This window comes from Lithobates pipiens, unplaced genomic scaffold (assembly GCF_037356315.1).
Source record: "Lithobates pipiens isolate NorthernLeopardFrog02 unplaced genomic scaffold, aLitPip1_a1.2 Scaffold_13, whole genome shotgun sequence".
NCBI lineage: Eukaryota > Metazoa > Chordata > Amphibia > Anura > Ranidae > Lithobates > Lithobates pipiens.
Window position 1 is genome coordinate 246082405 of NW_027507718.1, and position 25826 is coordinate 246108230.

The 25826-nt window shown below is 39.7% G+C and overlaps 1 protein-coding gene and 1 long non-coding RNA gene across 14 annotated transcripts in view; one reads left to right on the plus strand and one right to left on the minus strand.

Annotated features, from left to right (window-relative positions):
* SLC4A4 (solute carrier family 4 member 4) overlaps nt 1-25826 on the minus strand; it is a 310000-nt gene that overhangs the window by 116743 nt on the left and 167431 nt on the right. The window lies entirely within an intron of this gene.
* LOC143976090 (uncharacterized) lies at nt 9578-21977 on the plus strand. Its single transcript, XR_013272504.1, has 3 exons — nt 9578-9708; nt 20209-20363; nt 21630-21977. It is a non-coding gene; the product is annotated as an uncharacterized LOC143976090 (long non-coding RNA).

The following is a 25826-nucleotide window of genomic DNA, read 5'->3' on the forward strand; positions in this document are numbered from 1 at the left end:
TGTTCTGTGATGCAGTTCCAACCTGCAGGTGAATATGTGTGACAATTACCATTCCTAATTGAGGTGAATGGGGACAATCTTGTACACACGAAAACAGGCGTTGATGATATTTAAAAACCTGTGTGTACATTTTCGATCATATTATTAGGGTTGATTTAATAAAGTAGTATCATATTCACTACTAGGATATGAATTTTCTTTTTCAAAAGTAAATGTTGGTAAATAAGTCTGTATTTACAAATTATTATAGGTGATTATGTAGTACTGACAATTTACGCAGTACATTCATATCAGCTCCCATCCTCAAAGCTCATCTCAATGGTATATTATCTTTGGAATGTGTGAGGAAACCCACACAAACATGGGGACATTATACAAACTCCATACAGGTAGTGTCCCAGTTGGGATTTTTAACCAGGGACCTTAGGGGTACAGGGCGTAGGTGCCACTGTGCTGCTCAGTCATATTCGAGCAAAAACACTGTTTTCTGTACAAGTAATTACCGTTGTTCGTGATTGGGTATTATCAGGGAAGCCAAGTTCACCTTATTTACCAACATTTACTTTGCAAAGTGACCATACACTTTGCAAAGTGAAAGTGAATCAAACTCCATTATACATGTAAATCCATTGGGAAACTGCAGAAGACATTTTAAACATTGAGTGCATCTGACGTTCAGAAACCAATGGCTCTGTTTTGAAACGACCTGTATTTGCCTTGTCGTCTTTATGTAAATGCGGCACACAATCTAATTAAAGAATTTGTTTGGTCACACGTCTCCTATACCTGATTTTTAGACCACGTGCGCTTTACTACCTTTTCTGTAACTTAATGAGCCATTTACACTCTGGATGTGTTCAAGCAACAGAACACCCCATTCTCATCTATTGCTCTAAAAATACACAAGTCATCAACTGGACAAAGGGCAAAATGTCATGTGATGGAACTTTGTTCTCAGACAAGATGCCATAGCTTTAGACAGGGATTTATACTTTGATGTTCTCATGTCAAGTACATTTATCAATTCACTTACTTTCACCTGAAGTTTTAGAATCTGCAAACTCATATTTACAGTATAAGTATACCTAATTAACATCTATAAATAATTTAATATATTGCAACTTACCAGTCTTTAGATGTGAAGGTTGTATTAGTTTGCATTTATTTTTACCTGGTGATCCTGACAGTAACACACTTCCTGTCCTAGGGTGACAACACTCACTTAGCACATTGGGATTGATTTACTAAAACTGGAGAGTGAAAAATCTGGTGCAGCTGCACATAGAAACTAATCAGCTTCCAGGTTTCTCTGTCAAAGCTTAACTGAACAAGCTAAAGTTAGAAGCTGCTGGGCTACCATGCACAGCTGCGCCAGATTCTGCACTATCCAATTTTAGTAAATCAACCCCAGTGTATCTATGAAGAAGCTATTTTGTCACCCCAGGCAGCTCTCCTGATCAGGACTACAAACGCCCCCCCCCCCCCATCCTCATCCCTAATACATATGCGTAAAGTGTTTTAAAGTTCACAGTAGTAAATTAGGCAGGGCTAATAATGTTGCTCAAAGTGGTTGTAAAGGCACAGCCTTCTGTGTGCAGCAGCCCCCCTAACACATATCTGAGGTCCCTCTCTGTCCAACGATGTCCACAAGTGTCTCAGCCGTCCAAGATTCTCCCTCCTGATTGGCTGAGACACAGCAGTTGTGCCTTTGGCTGTCACCAATCAAAGTCAGTTAGCCAATCAGAGGAGAGAGAGGAAGGGGCTGGGTTGTGACTCTGTGTCTGAATGGACACACTGAGCTGTGACTCGGCTTGGGTGCCCTCCTAGTAAGCTGTATGCTGTGGGGGCACTCAACAGGAGAAAGGGGCCAGGAGCACAGAAGACCCTAGAAAATGAGGATCTGAGTTGCTCTGTGCAAAACCAGTGCAACAGAGGCACCAACAATGGGTCACTATTCCTCCCATTGACACCAATGATGAGGCACTATTGCTCAAACTGACTCAAACAATGGGGCACTTTTAATCTCACTGATACCAATGATGGGGCACTATTCCTTCCACTGAAACCAACAATGGGGCACTATTAATCTCAATGACACAAATGATGGGGCACTATTCCTTCCACTAACACCAATGATAGGGCCCTATTCCTCCCATAGACACCAACGATGGGGTAATACCAAAGATGCCTTGTGTACTCCCACTGACGCCAGGACAGTTTCTACTCCATAATCCGGCCCCCCTAAAGTTTGAAGGACAGTAAACTGTAACAGAAAGTTTGAAGAACCCTGAACTAGATTATTGATATAACGAGATGGTATTGTTCACTGCATAAGTACTTTGCTAACCACTGTCAGAAAATAAATCGTCAATAGTATGTCTATTATTCAAATGACCGCGATGACGGTCTTTTGAATGTAGATCTTGTCTACATCCGTACCCATACAGGGAAAAGGCCATACAACCAATTCCAATGTCTTCAGGCTTTCTAAACAAAGATTTTTCCATGCAGCTTATAGGTCTCTGTATTTGCAAAGCACAAATGTCCATGTGCAGCTCTTTTCAGCCATAAGTATATTCAATACAGGATTGTAAGGAACATTTAAATAATAATTGTATTGACTGAAAAATGTTCCTGCACATAGCCAGCTTGATATGATCAGTAGACAAGACTGTTCTATAAAGTGTTGTGGTTTATACTTTACACTAGATACAGAAGGCATTACAAGTATTATTGCTAACACACCTAGTTGATTGGTGTTCTGTGACATTTTCATCTTCTTGTTGCATTATTACATCTTGTTAAAATATAATGATGCTAGGTCTGGTCTTTGCTTTATGTAAAATCTAGACAATGTACAACTAAAAAGTGGTAAATGTTAAAAGCTATAAAGTGGTGTAGTAAAGTAAGAAATGTATGGTATCTGAACTGAGCATTTTAAGATATGCAGTAAAAAGCAACATTGGATGAGTAATTATCTTACCAATAATTAAGATATTCTTCCCATTAGGGAAAGCAAGGGGAAGGATGATAGCTGTAAATAGACTGTAAAAAGACATCAGTATGGTGGTTGCCTGATTTAAAATTAAAAAAGGACATGGATTGTTTACAGTCTACTGTCTTAGTGGAAACAAATTAAAAAATATATATATTGCAAGGCACATCACACACACACACACATACACACACACACACACACACACACACACCACACACACACACACAGCAATAAAGAAATAGCTACATAATTATGAAGCCCTTTGAACCAAAAAATACAAATGTGGACAGCTATTTAGTAATTAGGTAAACCACACTGTATTCATACTTTAGCTCCAATGCATTCAGGATGAACTGGTCAGTCATCAAAATGCCCATTTAACTGCTTCAGCCCCGGAAGATTTTTACCTCCTTCCCGACCAGACCACTTTTTGCGATTCGGCACTGCGTCGCTTTAACTGACAATTGCGCGGTCTTGCGACGTGGCTCCCAAACAAAATTAACATTCTTTTTTTCCCACAAATAGAGCTTTCTTTTGGTGGTATTTTTATTTTTTGCGCTATAAACAAAAATAGAGCGACAATTTTGAAAAAAACACATTATTTTTTACTTTTTGTTATAATAAATATCCCGCAAAATTATATAAAAAAACATTTTTTTCCCTCAGTTTAGGACGATATGTATTGTTCTACATATTTTTGGTAAAAAAAAATCGCAATAAGTGTTTATTGATTGGTTTGTGCAAAAGTTACAGCGTTTACAAAAGAGGATAGTTGTATGGCATTTTTATTAATCTTTTTTTTTTACTAGTAATGGCGGCGAAAAGCGATTTTTATCATGACTGTGACATTATGACAGACACATCAGACATTTTTGACACATTTTTGGGACCATTGTCAATTATACAGCAATCAGTGCTATACAAATGCACTGATTCCTGTGTAAATGACACTGGCAGTGAAGGGGTTAACTACTAGGGGGCAGGGTAAGGGTTAAGTGTGTCCTGGGGCATGTTTATAACTGTGGGGGGCGTGGCTATGTGTGAAACATCACTGATCTCTGCTCCCGATCACCGGGAGCAGAGATCAGTGACACTGTTACTAGGCAGAACGGGGAGATGCTTGTTTACATTAGCATCTCCCCGTTCTTCCTCCCCGTAAGACAATCGCGGGTATCCCCGCAGTGATCGAGTCCGCGGGACCCGTGACCCGACTCACGCGATGGCACGGTGGCAAATTTAAAGGGACGCCCATTTTCCCAGCCGTGCTATTCTGCTGATGTACATCGGCGTGCTCCGGTCGGGAACCGGTTCGTTTTTCATTAGATAATTGTACTGATGCTATAACAAATATGGATGAGTTAATTTGTAAAATTAAATTTGGTGATCTTTTGGGTTTTTTGACAATGGGTTACATTCCAACCATTGGTAAACCATTGGTAAAGGTAGCCATACAAGGCCATATTTCTATTTCAAAGGGAAGGGGCTACATCTGTACTGGCAATCCATCAACACTTGCATCTGCCAGAATGGCTAGTATATCGCGAGGGTTATTGGGTTAGTGTGAATGCCTGTGGCTCATACATAAATGGCTGTTTGTTAGAAAATGAAAAAATGTACTGCAGTTGAATTGTAGTTTTCAGAAGGCTTCCTATACTTAGTTTGTAATACTATCAGGAGTGTAATACTAAAATATTAATGGGCTATAATGATGTATGAGGGAAGGAGCGGAGCATGGTATTGCAAAATAGTAGTGGCTAAATGTGGTTAGAAAGATCTCTAAGGAAAAACATGGAGGCTGCCATTGTTTATTTAAAAAATGTTAAATGTTGGTTGCCTGACTGTCATAATGACATCTCCATACAGCATTGAAACCAGCAGGTGAGCATAAAGGCCAGTCTCAATATTTCTTTATGGAAAGATTTAATGTCAACTCCCTACTCTACACTCTGCACACGCCAAAGAAGGCAATTCACTTATAAACTGGAAAGTAAGGATGCCAATAATTAGCCTATAATTCTCTACTGCAGCAAGATGACAGAGTAGCCAGCGTTCACTATGTTATATCAGTGAGCAATGGCCACTTATTGGATTCACAAGGAAAGACAATGTTATCCTCTTAAAGAGGAAATGAACTTGAAGCTATGTCAGAAAAAAGGTAGGCAGAGGGCAAAGGATTAGTCACCAGTATAGCCTGTGGCCTCCCTGTAGCTGATCTTTCTTCATTACTGATTTACATTGCCTTGTCCCAAACTGTGTACCTATATAGAGGTGGCCATTGTGGTGAAGGTTGGGTTTTGCTTTCTCTAGCCAGAGTCCTCAGATAACAGAACAGTGAACAGCAGTGAAATCAATATATTTCATTCAAAATATGTTAAAGAAAAGCACCTCCAAAAAAGAGGCGCTCCCCTTATCTGCCCCCTCCCCTCCACTTCACACTTTTAGCATCTTTTGACAGGTCTCACTTCCCCTTCCCCTATAGCTGGGCCATCCACAAAGAGCAGCGTGCTTCGGGTATGCCCAGTAGGGAACCAGCTGTGAAGCCACAAGGCTTCACTGCCAGTTTCCCTTAGCCGAGATGGTGGCAGTAGCACCCAAGAGCCACTTGATAAATTGGCTTGGGTGAGGACACCACTGGATTCGTGGACAGATAAGTGCCCTAATATTATAAGTCAGCAGCTACAGTATTTGTAGCTACTGGCTTTTATTTTTTTATGAAGAAGCCTGGAGCTCTGCTTTCACACGAGTAGTCAGAAGCCGCAGCACCTTAGATCTCACACTGCCGATATTTAGCTATGAGGCTATAGGTACAGAAGATTTTACCCCCTTCCTGACCAGAACACTTTTTACAATTTGGCACTGTCTCACAATGCTGGACCCAAACAAAATTTGCGTCCTTTTCTTCCCACAAATAGAGCTTTCATTTGGTGGTATTTGATTACCTCTGCGGTCTTTTATTTTTTGGGCTATAAACAAAAAAAGAGCGTCAATTTTGAAAAAAAAAATATATATATATTTACTTTTTGCTTTAATAAATATCCCCCAAATAAAAAAAAAATAGAAAAAATGTCTTCATTGGTTTAGGCCAATATGTATTGTTCTACATATTTTTGGTTAAAAAAAATGCAATAAGCGTATATTGGTTTGCGCAAAAGTTATATGGTCTACAAACTATGGGAAAGATTTATGGCATTTTTATGGCGTTTTTATTAGTTTTTTTACTAGTAATGGTGGTGATCTGTGATTTTTAGCGGTGTTGCGACATTGCTACGGACAGATCGGAGACTTTTGACACATTTTTGGGACCTTAGGTACAAATGGCACTTCTAGCTATTCCCTATAACATAGCAAATATTCACTTTTTGAGCTCAGGTCCACTTTAAATGTGAAGAACAAAAAAGCAGCTCACAAAAGACTGTTTAACTGAACAACATTTTAAGATAGCAGCACTTAAGAAAGTATCAATAAAGTCCATTTTAAAACCAACACAGCAGTAGATCAGATAAATGTGTTTTTTGCTGAAAACTTTCACCGTGCCACCTATTGAATTAATGACTGACAGCTACTGCTGAAGTGTTAGGTAACAGGAAGAGAACAGCTACTGTAGAGATAACTGCTCAGCAATCAGCAAAGTGAAATGGCAAACACTTATCAGACAATGTAAACCAGAACAATATTTGGCACATTATGTGCTACGTAACACACCACTTACAGCAGCCTACATACTGAGAAACAATGGGCTGCCAACAGTCAATACTACTTTTACAGTCAATAACGACTTTGTACAGCACAGTCCAATATAAAGAAAAAAATACTATATAATAGACTCCAGTATAATATAACCAAAAAACACAATGGGGGTTATTTACTAAAGGAAAATCCACTTTGCACTGCAAGTGCACTTGGAAGTGCAGCCGCTGTAGATCCGAGGGGGACATGAAAGGAAAATAAAAAACAGCATTTTAGCTTGTACATGATTGAATGATAAAATCAGCAGAGCTTCCACTCATTTCAGATCTACCCCTTAGACCCCAATGGGGGTTATTTACAAAAGGCAAATCCACTTTGCACTACAAGTGCAAAGTGCACTTGAAATTGCACTCAAAGTACACTTGAAAGTGCAGTCGCTGTAAATCTGAGGGGTACATATGAAATGAGGGGAAGCTCTGCTGATTTTATCATCCAATCATGTGCAAGCTTGCGCGATTACAACTGATCCCAAACACGGCGGCAAGGCTGATAACAGGAAAAAAAACCTGGGAATCCATCTCTCCTTCGCTGAGGAGCTTACATTGGCTAACCGCAAAAAATCGGATCACGTTCAAGACCCTTTGCCTCACCCACAAATGCGTGCATAGAGAAGCTCCGCAATACCTAATGGAGAAAATAAATCATTACACACCAAACCACAGTCTTCGATCAGCCAACAAAAACCTCCTCCGCATGCCCAAAGCCCGGTATAAATCCAAGGGGGGATTGGAGATTCGCTGTCCAAGGGCCTCGGCTATGGAATGCTCTACCAATCAACATCCGCCTGGAAGAAAATCACCTGGCTTTTAGGAAAAAACTCAAGACCTTCCTCTTTTAGCTGATGATCAAAGCTCGCCACAGCGCCTAGAGGCGATTCAGTTCGCATTGTGCGCTATACAAGTATTTCCTTCATTCATTCAAGCTAAAATGCTGCTTTTTATTTTCCTTGCATGTCCCCCTCGGATCTACAGCGACTGCACTTCCAAGTGCCCTTTCGGTGCAATTTCAAGTGCACTTTGCACTTGTATGTTTGATATCAACAATATGCTTAGTAATATCATATGGATGTTGCTACTCACTGGTTGTGGTGACATTATCTTCGGTCTCAAAGGCCCTGACACTAAAGCTCAGTTCAGTCATGTATCTGTTGACTGGCAAGAGGAAATAATACTCTTGTGAGCTTGAGCTATACGTGTTGGCTTCTGCTGTGCTTCAAGCCCATACTCTTCTTGATGCCTTAGTGACTTTTACCTGCTTTATCTATAATTTATATATATTTTATAGTTTCTAGTAGTTACAGTGACCTTCTCCATGGCATCAAGTGCCACAGTGGAAGGGTGTTCTAGAGTTTCCTTTTCGTTATAACAAAGTGAGGTGACTTCTTTAACATAAACGGTGGAATCAGCATTTACTTTTCATTTACTTTTCACAGCAAGAAACAGTGTAATACTGCCAGTGGCGTGACTCACATCATAATATGCCACTGAATCCCCAATGGTAAAAATTAAATCACCTCCCTAAATTTGTCCTATCTGCCTCTTTTATTGAAAAAAAAAACGTGTGGGAGCCAACATCCTGGCCAACATTTAGATAAAATCCTTCTTCATCTGTCACTAGCACAGAGGAGGGGGCAGAGAGCTGCAGTTAGAATTTTTGTACAATGTGTGAAAACTGATTGGAGGAAAGGGACACACCCTCCTTCATTCATGGCACATGAATGATTAAAGGATGCAGAGCTGTGTTCTGTGATGTCAAAAGGGAAGTACTAATGCGCTAACAAAACAATCTGTGTTAACTAAGAGTAGCTATATGTGGGAATAAATATAAAGTCCTAAACTCGTAAAGTGTTGCCAACACCCTAAAATATGTGTATATAAAGTGAAGTAGCGTTCTGTGTGCTGAGCCCCCCCATCATAAATTGATCTCATATGTGGGGAAAAAAACTTCTCAGAAGTGACTCATGTTGATAACAAAAGCACCAGAGAGAAATGACACTTAGAGCTTTTGAGAGACACAAGTAAACACTACAGATATACAATATATGCTGTGTTCAGATTTAATGATTAAGGTTTACAACCACTTTAAGGACTCAATCACATCTATTCATGTGCATTGTACACTTTAATATGGGTCGACACATCTTAATACACATGTTCCATGGGCTTTTCTGCACATCCTCTGATCTGGTGTCATTGCTGTCATGTAAAGAAACATATCTTATTATTATTTTTTATAATCAAATGCACTGCAATACATAGGTGGTATCTGAACATGCAGGATTGAAAACAATGGTTTTTTTTTTAAGTTGATGTATTTTTTATGCAATAAAAAACACACATTCGTTTACAGATTGTGAGCAGACCCTAAATAAGAATCATATTAGTCCAAGTCAACACCAAAGAAGTTATGGTGACCTTAGAATAAAGGATACTTTTAAAAACCCTCACTAGATGGTCACTTTTAGCTAACTAAAATGAACAATCAGACCAAATATGCTTGTTAAATTTCTTTGTTGAGCACAACTTTAATTACAATGTTATGTAATTACCACATATTTGTCCTGTTCTTAGCAAGCTAATGCCCCATTTCCATGTTTTAATAGAATGGGTCTAATGGGCCAGTTAGGAGTATATTAAACCTATGTTAATTATTGTTAAATTGCTTAAAAGAAGCAAGAAAGCCTGGGGATACATTTACGAATTCTTCTAAACTAACAAGACTTGTAAGTTGTAATTAGGGAAACAAATTGTTGTAAAACTGACATGCATCACATGATGATTGAGGCATGCTGCTTGCAGGTCATAAACATGTACATAGCACACATTTGGGAGTGTGACCTTTGCTTTGGCTCTGCCTCTTAATCTACAAGCATATGCAGCCTTGTACTCTTGACTGGCATCTCTTTGCATTGCAACGCTACCTCAAAACCTTCAGTACGTCTAAATTGCTCTTAAAGTCTGCCGGTAAGCATATAACTTTATATATTTTTTCTTTACGTTTGTCTTCAGATATTTTAAGTCCGGGTGGACAAATTATTATGGAAGTCAGAAGCCAGTCTGTCAAATCCAGGAGTCAGCAGTATTTTTTTAGGATCCGGGAATTTGTCCAGCCCTGTTTTAAGTACTTTTAATATTACATTGATGCATGAAAGCTACTATAGTGATAATACACAGAGACATAATGATTTGACACCTCTCCATATTTTAATAGTATACGAGGTATACACATTTCCAGAAAGGATAGTATGGCTGTATGGGAGAAAGAGTCATCTGGTTAGAAATGTTCAATCTTCAATGCTCTCTCTGGATAGTGTAGAGCAGGGTTACTCAACCAAGGTTCCATAGAACCCTACAGTACCTCTAGAGGTTGCTTGGGGTTCCTTGAGCTACACGCAATTTCTGCCTATCAGATAAGCTTCTTTTGACACCTTTGATCTTTTTAGCTATCTATAAGGGGATGATTCTTCCCAACAACCACAAATGTAAGGTGCATTCTTCTCGAAGACCATCACACTCATGTATCATGAGTTGTAGATACAGTAACTTCTAGCAGGGGTTCCCTGAAACCAGAGAGTTTTTTCAAGGGTTCCTTTATCTTAAAGAGGTTGAGAAAATCTGGTGTAGAGATATGACAGCATCCTGTTCTAGTACACAAAGCTCTGACATGCATCGAACAGTAAATGAGCATACCCAATGAAAAAAAAGAAAAATGTTTTTGGAGGGTCAGATCTCTCATATATGTATGCTTAGCTTAAAGGGGTTGTAAACCCTCATGTTTTTTCACCTAAATGCATCCTATGCTTTATGGTGAAAAAACACCTGACAGTGACTGCCCCCCATGGCCCCCCAGCCCCCGTTTTACTTAAGTGGACCCCTTATTTCTGTTGGAGAAGCACTCTCCCTCTCTCCACGGGGTTCCGGCTCTTGATTGGATTGATTGATAGCAGCACAGCCATTGGCTCCCGCTGTTGTCAATCAAATCCAATGACGTGGCCGCCGGGGGGCGGAGCCGAGTCTGGCATTAGTGTTTATGGATGCAAATGCTGGACTTGGGAGCGCGTCCGCAAGGTAACCGCCCTCTGGGAGAGCGCTTCTCCTAGGGGGTTATCCGATGTGGGGAGGAGCTGCCAGAGCTGCCAGGGAACCCCAGAAGGTGAGGTTTGGGCCACTCTGTGCAAAACGAGGTGCACAGTGGAGGTAAGTATGATATGTTTGTTATTTAAAAAAAAAAAAAATCGAGCCTTTACAATCACTTTAACTCTCATGGTCACGTTATACCAAATGTAAAATTAATATTTATTAAACAAAGACTGTTTTTTTTTTTTTTTTTAAGCCTAGGTAATCTATCTTTGCAAACTTTAAGGGGGCCTCTGGACCCTGTGGGTAAATAAAGAATAAAAATGATGTATCGCATTAACATAAAAGATTTGACATAATTTAGTCATAATTAGTCAGAATTTAAAACCATTCATTTTAGATTTCAGAGCCCAAACCTTTGGTAATAAGCAGTTTTTGAAATATCAAATCACTCAACTATATTTTGTCCTTTGTTTATGCTATCCTTGTTGTATTTTATTAATAGCATGTGTTTACTTAAGGTGATAACATTGATTCCTGCATATCCTTAAGCCTGTACTGTTCTCAGAAACCCCAGTTAAATCATACAGCAAAATGTATGTCATTTAAGTTGTATGTGTCATAAAAAATGTAACTAAAGTGCAAATTAACAAAAAAAATCCCCTACAAGAGAATAGTTTATTAATGAGAGTACCAAATAAACAAAGCAGTGTTTACTTCAAGCCCCTTCTGGGATTTTTAAAATAAATATTTTTTTTTAAAAAAGCTTTTTAAAAAAAGGAAAAATTTGCATTTTTAAGAAAAAAAACAAAAAAACTGATCACTTCCAAGATTCAAGGTGACAGTAGAACTAAAGGCAAAACTTTTTTTTATTTTTTTTAATGGAGCGAAAGGGGATTAATACCCCTGTTTTTATTGCTGTCTGTGTCCCCGGTAAGGAGATTTAGCCTCTATATTTGTCCTGTTTACAATTAAAAGGAAAGGAAAAAACTCAATTTTGGGTTGTCCGTAAAACAGGAATACAGGGGGAAAATGGTGACTCTGGTGACAACCAGGGATTCCTTTACTTTGGTGGGATTTCCTACCACTTCCAGCTGTGACTATGGGGCAGGAAGTGAAGGGAAATCTCCCCAATGGGACACAGATGGCAAAAATAAAATATTACCCCCATCCCTTACTCTATCCAAAATGAAAAAAAAAATGGCCTTTAGTTATCATAACAATTTCATTAAAACCAAGCCTCAAGGAACTACAGTATATATATACCAACTAATAAAAACAAAGACCACAAAGCTTAGCTTTTTGGTGCAACCAGTATATTTGAAGCCAATGAGGTTTATTTACTAAAATTGGAGAGTGCAAAATCTGAAGCAGCTGTGCATGGTAATTGGCTTCTAACTTTAGCTTGATCAATTAAGCTTTGACAAAAAAACATGGAAGCTGATTGGTTTCTATGCAGAGTTGCACCAGGTCTTGCACTCTCCAGTTTTAGTAAATCAACCCCAATATGTGATCCATATGGTTTTTCAGATAACACTGCTCTTTCCAAAATGTTTTTAAATACAACCATACAAGCACATTCTGCTAAATGAAATTTTCAAACAATCGCCACCTTCTTTCCACATTCTTTTGCATTAATTTTTGAATCTCAGTGCTTTTGGTCTTCTCTAGCCCTTTTCAGCCCTACCTGGCAACATGTACTAACTCCAGAGTTGGTGGCAAATCATTGCTTTGGACCACTGTAGTGATAATGACAATGGTAAACCATATCTGAGCAATGAGTATTGGCACATCTACTTATAGTTTTAGATGTGCATGTGACAGGCTGATAATACAGGAACTGCCTCTACATGGACCCTTAAGGTCGGAATTAGCAGGTATTTTTTTAATGAACGCTTCATAATTTGATTTGAAACAACCTATTAAATCACATTAAAATGCTAAAGCATTTATAAGATTTTAGTAATTGGGTTTAGGTCTACTTTAATAAAATTATAGAGGTTCCTTATAAATAATTAGACTGACATTACAGGCATACCCCACTTTTAAGTACACAATGGGGTTTATTTACTAAAGCTTGAAAGTGCAAAATCAGGCTCACTTCTGCATAGAAACCAATGAGCTTCTAACCCCAGCTTGTTCAATTAAGCTTTGGTAATAAAACCTGGAAGCTTATTGGTTTCTATGCAGAAGTGAGCCTGATTTTGCACTTTATATCTTTAGGAAATAAACCCCATTGTGTACTTAAAAGTGGGGTATGCCTGCCTGTACACTCCACCCAATGTTTAATCTATGGGTGGACACTGATGGGCTAATACTTCTACTGGCTTCCTATTTCTCTCTGTGTGTCCAGGAATGCATGAGATCACATATCCTCTGGAGCCTACAAGCTCAATGCTACCCAGATTCTCAATACTGCAAATACTGTAAATACACTGAAGGTTCTACCTGTGAAGGTGAGATGGAGGATGATTTAACATTCTAAAGTTTAATGAAAATTAAATATCAGCTTTTGAGTATATTGTTTTCTGAAACATGAGATCTAAGGAAAGCTATTAAAATGACTTAAAACTTTATCTTATGTATCCAATCAACCCAGCGATACACTCATGTTTAATACTTATGTTAGGCTTTCTGTTTGCAGTGTGCGTAAAGCATTCCAAAAATGCTTAGACTTCCATAAGGTGCTCTAAGGAATGTGTGTTAGGATTCTACTTTAAAAGGAAAAAAAATATAAGTCACAAGCATTAGCCTATGAAATTGTGTATAAGTACTTCTCATAGTCTGCACATACTCAATATGGTACAAAGGATTTGAGAACGACCATTTGTACAATGAATATTCACATAGCATCGGTTAGGTTTACACTTGTGCGTCGATGCAATTTGTGCATTTTCTTTATGCATTTTTCATGTGTCTGTCATTGAAGTCAATGAAGCCACAAACACTGTACTGCACCAATAGAAATGCCTGTACATGGAAGTGTTTCCATTCACCAGGATTTCTCTTGTTGCGCATTGTCGCCTGGCTTGATAAATCGCACAAGTGCGAACAGGGACTAAATTATTAATTTAAAGCTATGTTCACTCTGAATACCCATCATGTCCAAGGAAAATGGAACAAAATGTATTTCGCTTTGTGCAAGATGGGAAGATTACTAAGCTACGCAACATTCTTTACTGTACTGCTTTACTAAGAAATTGTCATAAATTATATCAATACATTGTAAACAGAAAGGACAGAAGCTATACATGAAGTTTCTGCCCTTGTCTTTTGAAATGTATTGATATAGAATTAATCTTTTTGAAGCATGCACTACATATGTTTCTTTGAAGTATGCAGAGATCTAATAAAATGTAGGGGGAGGTGTCAGTTCAGTTTTTTTCTTTCAGTTTTTTTTCAGTATTAACTCCTATAACTTAATCTTAATCGCTTTTTAAAGAATGTTGTTATCCTTAATCAAGATAGTCGATTTTGGCATTAAGTGAAAACAATTCTATTGCAGACTGGACCCTCAAAACGACTTCTTAATGACTCCAGCTAAAAATAAATAAATAAATAAATAAATAAATAAATAAAGCCCCATGAAAATGTATCTGTAGTACTGGGATAAATATTTATATATATATATATATATATATATATATATATATATATATATATATACATATATACATATATATATATATATAAATGTATTAATTTTTTTTTTATACGGAATCATTTCAGCAACAAATATTGCAAAGAAATTATAGGCAATCTAAGGAATAGGTTTGGTTATTTCTGCATTGGGTACCTGCATATATGCTGTATGTCCCAATAGCTTGCTAATCTACCATTACATGTGTTATGCCATTATTTGCTTTTGTAGAGATTGAAAAGACGTAACAAACTCCATAAAAAATGTAATCTGTTGTAGCTTACCCACCCTAGGGAGGCTGTATTTTATTTTCCCTTCAGGCTTTGTTTTCCCCGGTGATCCTGCCAGTAACACATTTCAATGTCCTAGGGTGGCATTGCATACACATTGCATTATATCTATGAAGGAGCAATATTGTCACCCTTAGCTGCTCTTCTGATTTGGACTGCAAACAAAGATTGTGTAGCTTGAATTAGATAGCTCTGTTTGAGATTGAAGTTCAGTACACAGGGATTTACAAGGAAACAAGATTTGTGGCAGAATCAACAGGTATATTTCTGTACATACATACATTTAAACAATACCTAAATCCAAGAGCATGTACACATTTTTTTTTTTATAAATAAAAATACTTAGACTCAAAAAAAAAAAAAAAAGAAAACGAATGCAACTACCATATCTAAGAACAGGTAAGCTACAATATATTACATTTTTGTTCTTGGGCTTACATATATATCTTTTTATTTCTTTACTCTAAAATTACCGCATTAAGTATATAAATTTAACCACCTTCAGACCGGACCATTTTGCTGGTAAATGACCAGAGGTCTTTTTACAATTTGGCACTGCGCTGCTTTAACTGGTAATTGCGCGGTCATGCAATGTTGTACCCAAACAAAATTTGCGTCCTTTTCTTCCCACAAATAGAGCTTTCTTTTGATGGTATTTGATTGCCTCTGCGATTTTTATTTTTTGCGATATAAACGTAAAAAGACCGCAAATTTTGAAAAAAAATGATATTTTCTACTTTTTGTTGTTAGAAAAATCCAATAAACTCAATTTTAGTCATACATTTAGGCCAAAATGTATTCAGCCACATGTCTTTGGTAAAAAAAAAGTCAATAATTGTATATTTATTGGTTTGCGCAAAAGTTGTCACATCTACAAACTAAGGTACGTTTTCTGGAATTTACGCAGCTTTTAGTTTACGACTGCCTATCTCATTTCTTGAGGTGCTAAAATGGCAGGGCAGTACAAAACCCCCCCAAATGACCCCATTTTGGAAAGTAGACACCCTGAGGAAATTGATAAGTGGCATGTTGAGCCCATTGAATATTTTATTTTTTTGCCTCAAGCGATTGAATAATGACAAAAAAAATTTTTTTTTTTTTTTTACACAAAGTTGTCACTAAATGATATATTGCTCACACATGCTATGGGCATATGTGAAATGACACCCCAAAATAAATTCTGCTGCTTCTCCTGAGTATGGGGATACCACATATGTGGGACTTTTTGGGAGCCTAGCCGCGTACGGGGCCCCGAAAACCAAGCACCGCCTTCAGGCTTTCTAAGGGCGTAAATTTTTGATTTCACGCCTCACTACCTATTACAGTTTTGAAGGCCATAAAATGCCAAGATGGCACAAAACCCCCACAAATGACCCCATTTTAGAAAGTAGACACCCCAAGCTATTTGCTGAGAGGCATTTTGAGTCCATGGAATATTTTATATTTTGCCACAAGTTGCGGGAAAATTACAAACTTTAATTTTTTTTTATTTTTTTTTCACAAAGTTGTCACTAAATGATATATTGCTCACACATGCTATGGGCATATGTGAAATGACACCCCAAAATAAATTCTGCTGCTTCTCCTGAGTACGGGGATACCACATATGTGGGACTTTTTGGGAGCCTAGCCGCGTACAGGGCCCCGAAAGCCAAGAACCGCCTTCAGGTTTTCTAAGGGCGTAAATATTTGACTTCACTCCTCACTACCTATTACAGTTTTGAAGGCCATAAAATGCCAAGATGGCACAAAACCCCCACAAATGACCCCATTTTAGAAAGTAGACACCCCAAGCTATTTGCTGAGAGGCATGTTGAGTCCATGGAATATTTTATATTTTGCCACAAGTTGCGGGAAAATTACAAACTTTTTTTTTTTTTTTTTTTTTTTCACAAAGTTGTCACTAAATGATATATTGCTCACGCATGCCATGGGCATATGTGAAATGACACCCCAAAATAAATTCTGCTGCTTCTCCTGAGTACGGGGATACCACATATGTGGGACTTTTTGGGAGCCTAGCCGCGTACGGGGCCCCTAAAACCAAGCACCGCCTTCAGGCTTTCTAAGGGCGTTACAGTTTTGAAGGCCATAAAATGCCAAGATGGCACAACCCCCCCCCCCAAATGACCCCATTTTGGAAAGTAGACACCCCTAAATTTAGGGGTACACTAGTGAGACTAGGTAATAAATGGCAGGTGCCCTGAAACTATAAAAAAAATAACTAACCAATCAGCGTCACCTGTAACAGTTATATGGTGATCACTGGTGAAAGGGTTAACTAGGGGGCAATCAGGGGGCTTTATGCGGTAGTATATGGGGGTCCCTGGCGCTATAAAAAGCTGTGGCGAACCTAAATACCTACCTGCCTAACTAGCGTCACCTGTGACACTAATACAGCGATCAGAAAAACGATCGCTTATTAGGCTGGGTTCACACTGGAGCGATGCGGGAACGCCACGAATCCGCGGCGGGTTCCCGCATGGCATGCCTCCCGGCGGTAGTTCACACTGCCCTATGCGAACTGCTGGGAGTGTCAGTGAAATGTTAATGACACCCCCAGATCAGTTCGCATATCGCAGTGCGATCTGCAAACTCGGATCGCATGGTGTGAACACCCATGCGATCCGATTCTGCTGTGGACCAAAAAAAGGGTCCCGTGCGAGTTTGCGGCGGGTGCGGCGGGTGCAACACGAATTCAGCCATACTATCTGTATGGCTGAACTCGAATCGCACAGAGATCGGATGTGATTTGCACTGCAGTGCGGTGCGAATCACATCCGTTCTCATAAACCGCTGCAATGTGAACCCAGCCTTAGTGACACTGGCGACGGGGGGTGATCACGGGGTTAAACCTTTATTGGGGGGTTAGGGGGGTACCTTAGAACTAAAGGGGGCTAACCCTAACTGCCCTAACAGTTATTACAGTCACAAATGACACCCGCCGGGTGATCAGGGGGTTAAACCTTTATTAGGTAATAAATGGCGGGTGCCCTGAAACTATAAAAAAATAACTAACCAACCAGCGTCACCTGTAACAGTTATATGGTGATCACTGGTGAAAGGGTTAACTAGGGGGCAATCAGGGGGCTTTATGCGGTAGTATATGGGGGTCCCCGGCGCTATAAAAAGCTGCGGCGAACCTAAATACCTACCTGCCTAACTAGCGTCACCTGTGACACTAATACGGCGATCAGAAAAATGATCGCTTATTAGGCTGGGTTCACACTGGAGCGATGCAGAAACGCCACGAATCCGCGGCGGGTTCCCGCATCGCATGCCTCCCGGCGGCAGTTCACACTGCCCTATGCGAACTGCTGGGAGTGTCAGTGAAATGTTACTGACACCCCCAGATCAGTTCGCATATCGCAGTGCGATCTGCAAACTCGGATCGGATAGTGTGAACACCCATGCGATCCGATTCTGCTGCGGGCCAAAAAAAGGGTCCCGTGCGAATTTGCGGCGGGTGCGGTGGGTGTGGCGGGTGCGGCGAATGGCTGAACTCGAATCGCACAGAGATCGGATGTGATTTGCACTGCAGTGCGGTGCGAATCACATTCGTTCTCATAAACCACTGCAATGTGAACCCTGCCTTAGTGACACTGGCGACGGGGGGTGATCACGGGGTTAAACCTTTATTGGGGGGGTTAGGGGGGCACATTAGAACTAAAGGGGGCTAACCCTAACTGCCCTAACAGTTATTACAGTCACAAATGACACCAATGCAAAAAAAAAAAAAAGCAATTGGTGTCACTGTGACTGGGGGGGGGGGGCAGGGGTAATTGGGGGGTGATCGGGGGGTAAAGGGGGGGTGTGAGTGTGCCTGGCATGTTCTACTGTGTAGTGTAGTGCTTGTGCAACTCACCGATGCTCTCTCCTCGGTGCCGGAACGAAAACTACCGACACGGAGGAGAGAATACATCACTTCCTCTCCTGTGTTTACATTACAGGAGAGGAAGTGATGTCACCGGACAATTTCATTCGCCGGGAGCGATCGCGAGGGGGTGGCCATGAATGAATGGCCGTCCCCTCGTCCGGGATCGCTCCCGAACGAATACCGACCGCCGCAGGCACCGGGCGGGGGCCCGATCGGGCCCCCGACCCGCGGGAGGCAAGGGACGTACATGTAAGCCCTTATGCCTGCCCGTGCCATTCTGCCGACGTACATCGGCGTGCGGCGGTCGGCAAGTGGTTAACCTCCCTGGCGGTATGATTCAGTATGGTTTTAGGTGCTGAAAGCGGTACAATTATTTTGCATGGAAATTTGGCGTTTTATTTTGTAGTCCTGTAATTCTTAGGAATAACTCTCTTAAATCTCTTCAAACCAGAGTCTAGTAGACATCCCGGGTATGATAAAGTTTATAATATAATAAATAATAATAAAAATTATTCAATAATGTAATCAAATCCTAAAACACTGAAAAAGGGACACTTTTTGGTTGCTATGGACAATCTCCAAATTTCAGGCAGAAAAAACTGTATTTATAATATAAAAGTGCATGCAGGGCACTGCACAGACCACTAGGGACAAAGGGGGTGTGTAATTTTTAATACAGTACTGTAATCTGTAAGATTACAGTGCTGTGTGTGTTTTGTGTCTTTTTACTTTTTTGAATTTGCCGCCGTTCTCCGCTCCCGTGCGCCGTAACGTCGCAGGGAACGGAGCTCGGTGGCATTCGGCACTGTGATTGGAGCGGAGGACAGCTCGATCACGCAGCGCGAAGGACATCGCTGGATCCAGGGGACAAGGTAAGTAACTCTCCCTGTGTCCTCCCCTGCATCCAGCGATGCGATCCCAAGTCTAACTTCAGCTTGTTCAATTAAGCTTTGATAAAAAAAACTGGAAGTTAATTGGTTTCCATGTAAAGCTGCACCAGATTTTGCACTCTCCAGTTTTAGTAAATCAACCCCGTAGACGCAATTAAAGAAGCGCTTCACCCAAAAGGGGAAGTTCTGCTTTTCCACCTCCTCCCCCCTTCTCTATCACTTTTGGATACATTCATTTTTTGAGGGGGTGCGGGTACTTGGTTTTGACAGGTACCCTCTCCCACTTCTGCTCGGATCTCCTAGCCCCCCCATCTCCCCTTGACACTTCACCCTGGAATAGACTCCCTCTAGAGGTGGTTCTGGCCAGCTCAGTAGATTGCTTTAAGAAAGGCCTGGATTCATTCCTAAATGTACATAATATAACTGTGTACTAACATTTAAAGTTGATCCAGGGAAAATCCGATTGGCTCTCTGGGATCAAGAAGGAATTTTTTCCCCTGCTGTATCAAATTGGATCCTGCTTTTCTGGGGGGGGGGGGGGGGGGTTCGCTTTCCTCTGGATCAACTGTGGGTATAGGATTTGGTGTATGGGATTGTATGATATGTTTTATTTAATTTTTTTTATGGTTGAACTAGATAGACTTGTGTTTTTTTTCAACATAACTATGTAACTATGTAACTATGTCACAGGTCTTAGAAGGCTGTGGAACCATTCTCAAAGCGCAGAGCAGCTTGTGGATGTGCAGTGGGAAGCTGGCTGTGAAGGCGCAAAGGAGTCTCAGCAGGCTACCCTTAGTAAACATGTTGGCACTGAAGACCCAAAGACTGGTGAAGAACCAGCCCGGGTGAGGACAGTTCTAGATTATATGACAGGTTAAGAGTCTTTATTAAAAGTCAGCAGCTAAAGTATGTGTAGTTGTTGACTTCTAATATTTTTCATACATCCTGAAGATCCTCTTAAGTGTAATCTCATACACTCAACTTTCATTCTTTAGTTCTACTTCTGAGAAATGTGTGCACATACTGTTATATAATTTATCACTTTTTTTTCTGCATGTTCTACTTCAATAATTAACAATTACACACCAACACTCTGTAAATGGTTGAACAGACATAATGCACTAATTTCATTACGTCAAAAGAGATTGTGTAATTTTCTTGGCGTAAGAATATGATTTCTTGTACACGAGTATTAACGCATTACCTACATCATTCTGTGTGATGTGCTGAGGTGTTCCGGATCTAACTACAGTACCAGATGTTAGGAAATAAAAGAGGATACTTCTGTAGGTAGTGCTTCTATAGTGCCCCGCAGTCATCTGCAGAATGAGTATATTCTTTGTGACAAAACAAACACTTTATGACACTAAACAAAGCACGCTGGAAGTTCCGACTTTTCTGAGCACCAGTATCCATCTTTGAGATAGCAGCGTTTTCATTATATACTGACTGTCTCAGAGGTGGGTATGTATGACAAAGAAGACGCAACCTGCATAACAGAGACACAAAGGGGGACATAGCAGAAACTCAAACTGCTATAAAAACAAATATACCCAACACTAAACTTTGGTTTAAAAAAGAAAATTCATGTATGTATTATTAACAAAAATAAAGTACCTACTTACTCTCAATCCCCTCAACTTTTTTTTTCTTTTTGCTGCTGTGATCTAACTTCCTGTTAGTGGGTAGCTACATTCATTATCCACAGTTCCAATGTATGTAGGGCTGTGGACTATAGGATTTGTAGTGTATATAGAGCAATGCATATGACCACATCTAGCATGCACTGTTTATTCCAAATACAACAGAAGGGATGGGGAAAAAGGAGGGATTACAAGGAAATTAAGTGGTGGATGTTTATAGATCATGTATATTTATCATCCCACTAAAAATCGCTGATCACTGTCATTACTAGTATAAAAAAAAAAAATATATAATAAAAATGCCATAAATATATCCCCTATTTTGTAGACGGTATATATTTTGCACGAACCAATCAATATATGCTTATTTTGCTTTCTTTTACCAATAATATGTACAAGAATAAATTTTTTGGGGGGTATTAATTATAGCAAAAAGTAAAAAATATATATATTTTTTTTAATTGTCAGCTCTATTTGTGGGGAAAAAAGGACATCAATTTCATTTGGTTACAACATTGCATGACCGCGCAACTGTCAGTTAAAATGATGCAGTGCCGTATCGCAAAAAATGGCTGGGTCGGGAAGTGGGTAAATCCTTCCGGGGTTGAAGTAAGTAAATTTCAGTGAATTTACTAGCTTGGTTTTTACCAATTACTGTTGACTTTTTTCTTATGGAACATCTTCACTGTGGTAAGCCACGCCTCATGCCATGTTTTACCTGTCTATCTGAGGCCAGACCTGTTTTACCGATGCCTGTTATACGTATATTGTGTACAGGCATACCTCACTTTAAGTACACAATGGGGTTTATTTACTAAAGCTGAAAAGTGCAAAATCAGGCTCACTTCTGCATAGAAACCAATGAGCTTCTAACCTCAGCTCATTCAATTAAGCTTTGGTAATAAAACCTGGAAGCTCATTGGTTTCTGTGCAGAAGTGAGCCTGATTTTACACTTTCCAGGTTTAGTAAATAAACCCCATTGCATGCTTAAAAGTGGGGTATGCCTTTATATTGTTGCTAATATATATATATATATATATATATATATATATATATATATATATATATATATACTAGTGAGGGAAAAAAGTATTTGATCCCCTGGTGATTTTGTAGGTTTGCCCACCCCCTAATACTTACCTGAGCCCTCTCTCTGTCCAGGGCCTTTGGCTCCTGCAGTTGTGAGTTAGTCAATCAGGAGAGGGAGGGGGCAGGGCCGAATGGCAGCTCCGTGTCTGAATTGACACATGAAGCTGCAGCTTAGCTCGGTGCCCCCATAGCAAGCTACTTGCTGTGGGGGCACTCGACAGGAGGGAGGGGCCAGGAGCAGCAAAGAGGGACACGAGAAGCGGAGGAATCAGGCTGCCATGTGAAAAACCACTTCACAGGGCAGGTAAGTATAACATGTTTGTTATTTTAAAAAAAACAAGACTTTACAATCACTTTAAGTAAAACTGAAGGCAAAACTTACTTTTCTGTTTTAAATAGAATGGAGGGGGATTAGAACACCTATTGGGTTTTACTTCTGTATATCTTATTCTATTAGGGTGATTCACCCTCTTGGTTTGTCCTGGTGACCATTATCCCCAATATCCCAAATTTTGATTGGTCACCAAAACACAATTACAAAGGAAACCTTCCAAAACTCCCACTAGTTCTGGTAACTAAAAAGCATTTCCCCCACTTTGGAAGGATTTCCACGTATTTCCTGTTGTGGCTATGGGACAGGAAGTAAAAGTAAATCTCCCCTATTGGACACAGACGGCAAAAAACCTGACATGGGGTTATAACCCTACCTTACCCTATCCAAAATGAAACAAAGTTTTGCCTTTAGTTTTACGTTAAGGCTCTAAACACTGGCAATGGGTGTTTTTTTTTTCAATTGAGCACATGCTCCTGCGCCTAACAGTTCCCACATTCTCTTAGTGCTGGGTGATGGAGTGCAGAGGGTGTTCCAGCCCCTGTTAACCTGCTGTCACTCTGCTATGTAGCCAGCGGACTGCCCCCCACTACCTCTCTTGGTACGCTACAGTAGTGATGTTTAGGATATTAGATATTAAATATAAATCAAAACATTTTTGACATAACCAGTTAAAAGTTTGGAATAACTCAGTACAGCTCAGTATATTTATGTAATGGATTGCTAAGGGGGAACGATGCTTTGTCTTTTACATTTATGTTAATTAGAAATGAATAGCACTCCTCATGTGTTTTCTTATGCTACTGTAAAGCTAAAATGGGCACATGGCCATTAAACAATAAATGGACGGGAAATGAGGTGTGTCAAGGGTTTCGGCCTGAAGTCACATACACTGAGAGTTCCAGTTCACCCTCTGGACCTTCCTTCCACTACTTGTAAGATCTGTTATCAGTGTGGGAGTTCAAAAGCATTAATTTCCTTGCAGATTATTTCACTAATTCAAAATAAATGTAACTAAACAAAATAAAGACTCATTTCCAAATGCGATTTTTTTTTTTCGAAATGCAATGCATTGTTTCCAGGAAAAGGACTTTGGGTAAGTGTCCCATGGAAAAAAAAAATGAAAAAGGTCACACAAACTGGCAATCAGCAATATAAATAATAAGTTTATTTCACATTACAATAAAATAGACATTTTTGGAGAAAACATTCTATATTAGATTTCCCAGGCCTTCATTTTTTTTCTTCTAGTGCTAGCTCTGTATGTTTCTGCTAAATGGACATGAACGGTCAATTGTGCACAATTGTGCATAACTATCTCTTGAAACTAGAAAATAAAATGTTTACATCTATGGCCAACTGTACTTTAAATATGTGTAATATGTGTTTCATGTAAATCGTTTACTGAACTTTAAAGGTAAAGGTAGGAAAGGTGTTTCTGAAATGTACCCTGGCTAGTGGATTGACTACATTTTCTACATTTCACAATGAACTCTACAGTATAAAATAGTGTATGATCTCCTTTATCAGTCTATTCCCATCCTTAATATTTTTCCCTGACTTTAGGGATGGTGGATCGATGCTTAAACCATCTTAGACCGCAGTTGAGCCATTGGACTTATTTGTAATGTCTAAGAACACAGGCAAATATTGGTTGGTTGAATTACAACTGTCTTCTTGCATTCTCTCTCTTTCTCTCTCTATCTCTCTCTCTCTCACTATATATATATATATATATATATATATATATATATATATATATATATATATATATATATACACAGGTGCATCTCATAAAATTAGAATATCATCAAAAAGTTAATTTAGTTCAGTAGTTCTATTCAAAAAGTGAAACTGATGATTTGGGGAGCCATGTCATCGGCTGGTGTTGATCCACTCTGTTTTATCAAGTCCAAAGTCAGCGCAGCCCTCTACCAGGAAATTCTAGATTACTTCATGCTTCCGTCTGCTGACCAGCTTTATGGAGATGGTCATTTCATTTTCCAGCAGTACTCGGTACCTGCCCACACTGCCAAAGTACCAATACCTGGTTTAATGATCATGGTATCACTGTGCTTGATTGGCCAGAAAACTTGCCTGACCTAAACCCCATAGAGAATATGTGGGATATTAACAAGAGGAAGATTAGAGACACCAGATCCAACAATGCAGATGAGCTGAAGGATGCTATCAAAGAAACCTGGGCTTCCATAACACCTCAGCAGTGTCATAGGCTGTTTGCCTCCATGCCACGTCACATTGATGCAGTAATTCATGCAAAAGGAGCCCCGACCAAATATTGAGTGCATACTATACTGTGCATGGACATACTTTTCAGTAAGCCAACATTTCTGTAATCATTTTTTTTTATGGTCTTATGTAATATTAAAATTTTTCTGAGATACTAAATTTTGGGTTTTCACTAGTTATAAGACATAATCATCAAAATTAAAAGAAAGAGATACTTTAAATATGTTTTAAATATACCACTCTGTGTGTAATGCATATATATATATAAAATATATGAGTTTAGCTTTTTGAATAGAATTACTGATATAAGCCCTATCCCACTGAATAGGGCGCCATGGTGCTACGCATCCCTACTTCCCTCAAATCACATCCCACTGTAGGTCCTACTCTCCGAGTCAGTCACATGACATGTACGGAGCTTTCCTCTGCCCACTCTCCACTGTTCCCCATATTGGGAACTCCTAGCTTCCCCCCTAGGCATAGAACACGGCCATTTGGGAACCTCCTGGAGAGGGACTTCTTTCAAGCCTCCCATTTTTTAATTGCTACTGCCTGGCCCACAATATCCATATTGATGCAGCAGGATGGCCAGTTTAGATTATGTCACTGGCAAGCGCTTCAGTTCCAGCACTTCTTCCAAACCCTGGGCCCCCCACACCCCTGACTCATTTTCGTGGTCAGCACACCCCCTCCCCCATTCCCTTTCTAAGATGTATGCCCTGCTCATCTCCCCTCTGGATGACTTTATTCTGCCGAGCCTTAGCAAATGGAAAGGGGACCTCAACAGAACCTTCACAGCCATCCAGCGTCATAATATCATCCACCTCTATCTGAAATCATCCATCTGTATACACACGCAGGAATCCAACTATAAGACCCCTTTCACACTGGGCGTTTTTCAGGCGCATTAGCATTAAAAAAAGCACCTGTAAAGCGCTTGAGAGAAGCCTCATCTGTAATCCCAATGTGAAAGCCCAAGTGTTTAAGAGCCTTT